General features: G+C 42.8%; 1 long non-coding RNA gene across 1 annotated transcript; it reads left to right on the top strand.

The window, feature by feature from the left end:
• The first annotated feature begins 680 nt into the window (after positions 1 to 680).
• LOC117529256 lies at positions 681 to 2,580 on the top strand. The gene is made up of 3 exons (XR_004565963.1): positions 681 to 704; positions 1,856 to 1,863; positions 2,454 to 2,580. It is a non-coding gene; the product is annotated as an uncharacterized LOC117529256 (long non-coding RNA).
• Positions 2,581 to 2,790: the final 210 nt, after the last annotated feature.

Consider the following 2,790-nt stretch of genomic DNA (forward strand, 5'->3'; position numbering starts at 1 on the left):
ACAGACAAACACATTCACACCCACTTGCACACCTATGGACAATGTAAAGATTCCAATCCACCTAACCTGCATGTCTTTGGATGTGGGAGGAAACCAGAGCACCCGGAGGAAACCCACGCAAACATGGGGAGAACATGCAAACTCCACACAGAAAGGCCACAGGCAGGAATTGAACCCATGACCTTCTCGCTGTGAGGCAGTGCTAACCACTGTGATGCCCTGTAACAAAACAAAATGTGGAAAAAGTGAAGCACTGTGAGTACTTTGTGGATGCACTACATTATCAAATCCCACATTCATCATTTTCCAGTTATCAGTATTGAATTTCACAGAGAACGATCACCTGTATGGTTGTTCTCATTAAAAAGAAAAAAAAAAGTTTTGAGAAAAGAGCCAGAATCAAAATGAATTGATTGAGAAAGATGGTGCTGGATGCAGCAGGAGCACAGCCAGCGTAAACATGTTTGATTGTGAGATGTGTCAGTTCAGCAAATCAGTCTCCGTGCACAAACAACACATCAGCAGACATGAAATGTCACACTGTGGGGCTGCAGAGAAGAAATGAAAGATGGTGTGCTGGTAAAGTCTGGATGAGACGCTCCATTCAAGATCCTCCTCTGAACTGTTAACTGAGTTAAAACGGACTCCTCCCTTAAACCTGAGTTAATTATCTTGGTCAGACTGCCCGCAGCTTCTGACTGACTGTGGTATGCACCCTGCTCAGCGTGCCGCTCTCGTTGGAGCAATATCTCTGCTATTTTGGCATTGTGGGATAGTTCACGCCCACAGATTGAGCTCACCGGACCACTTTGACCTCTCCCAGTTTCCGTCTTTTTGCAAAATGGCACTGAATTTGCAGACATGAGAAGATGCTGCTGGATGAGTGTGAGTATTGACTTACGATCATTTAGGTGTAAAAACACACGAGATACTGAAAGATAGATTACTTATCCAGGCATAGTAATCAACATGTATCAATGTCTATCAATCATATAATCAATAGCTAAGGTTAATTATACGATATCTACCATTTGTCCAAATACCTTTGAACTATGCATCCGAATACTTTTGAACTGCGTATTACCACTAAATTAAAGACATAATATGTTCATGATTATATTTGCTTTTGCTAAGGCTATTGGTACATTTTCTTAATATGCTGTTTTAGGGTGTTTTACTCATATAACCATTTTTGAAGTGCTGTGAACTTGGTGACTTTTTGCCGTTGCTATACTGATGTCAAGTAGATAAACTGAGAAACATGCATATTCGATAAGAACATGTTTGTGGAATAGGAAATTAATCTCCTGCGCGGGTATGATTAGACTTATTTGTCAGGATGTTGTACAACTTTGAAATGTCAAAAATGTCAAAATATCCGTGGTGTAACCGTGGGGATGAGGCTTGCTGATAGTTAGAAGATAATTTGGTGCTTCAATTTGCAGTTTCTGCCTTATTAGGATAGGCCCGGTGTCATTTTAGGGAAAAGAAGAACGAAGAATTCACGGCGCCCGTGGGTGGGACCATGCCCCGAAGCAGATGGGAGAAGACCAATCAATGCCTAAAGAATAGAGTGACTTTGTCTAGACTAGGTGGAACAGATTCTACTATAAAAAAGGGTCCAGGGAAAGATAGTTTCAGTCTCTTCCGCTGATGACCTGCTAAGCTTACGTCAGGGACAGGCAGCTGAACGGACCCGCAGAAATCTGTGTAGGGTAAACTCAGCCTACTCATTCTGTTACATTTAACTTCTGTTTAATAAATCTCCGTGTGGAGGTCTATCTGCCGAAGTAATTGAGTTCAATTTTAAATAATTGCTACTTCCTTCTTTTAATCAACGGACGTGCAGGACAAGGTACCAGGGTAAGGCGAGGTCAGGAGACACCTCTGACTCCCAACAATACACAAGTTCACAGGAATTTCTGTTTCTTTCTCTTTTTGCTCTGTATGCACCACTCTGCATTTAATCATTAGTGATCGATCTCTGCTCCCCTCCACAGCATGTCTTTTTCCTGGTTCTCTCCCTCAGCCCCAACCAGTCCCAGCAGAAGACTGCCCCTCCCTGAGCCTGGTTCTGCTGGAGGTTTCTTCCTGTTAAAAGGGAGTTTTTCCTTCCCACTGTAGCCAAGTGCTTGCTCACAGGGGTCGTTTTGACCATTGGGGTTTTACATAATTATTGTATGGCCTTGCCTTACAGTGTGGGGCGCCTTGGGGCAACTGTTTGTTGTGATTTGGCGCTATATAAAAAAAATTGATTGATTGATTGATTGAATATATCACAATTATCTGGGAACTACTTTTTGTGCAAGAATGCATCAAGCATGTAGGCCACCAGCGCGTACTAACACAGAATACCCAGAAACTGAGTAGTTGTTTGGCACAAACGAGAGCATCCACTTTAGCTTGCCATAATCTAAGCTAGTGGCGCTCGTGAGACTATGTGTGGTATGCAGTCATCGCTGCAAGATGGGCTTCTGGGAAGGCTGCCAGACTACTTTTGAGGTTTCCCGGATGTAAACAAGAAGACCACGAAGCCTCACGCATGCATCAGTGAGAGATTAAGTAATCATGATTTCCTTGACATTTGTGCCATTTGTCAATCAATCAATCAATTTTATTTATATAGCGCCAAAACACAACAAACAGTTGCCCCAAGGCACTTCATATTGTAAGGCAAGGCCATACAATAATTACGTAAAAACCCCAACGGTCAAAACGACTCCCTGTGAGCAAGCACTTGGCGACAGTGGGAAGGAAAAACTCCCTTTTAACAGGAAGAAACCTCCAGCA

This window comes from Thalassophryne amazonica, chromosome 17, assembly GCF_902500255.1.
Source record: "Thalassophryne amazonica chromosome 17, fThaAma1.1, whole genome shotgun sequence".
Classification (NCBI taxonomy): Eukaryota; Metazoa; Chordata; class Actinopteri; order Batrachoidiformes; family Batrachoididae; genus Thalassophryne; species Thalassophryne amazonica.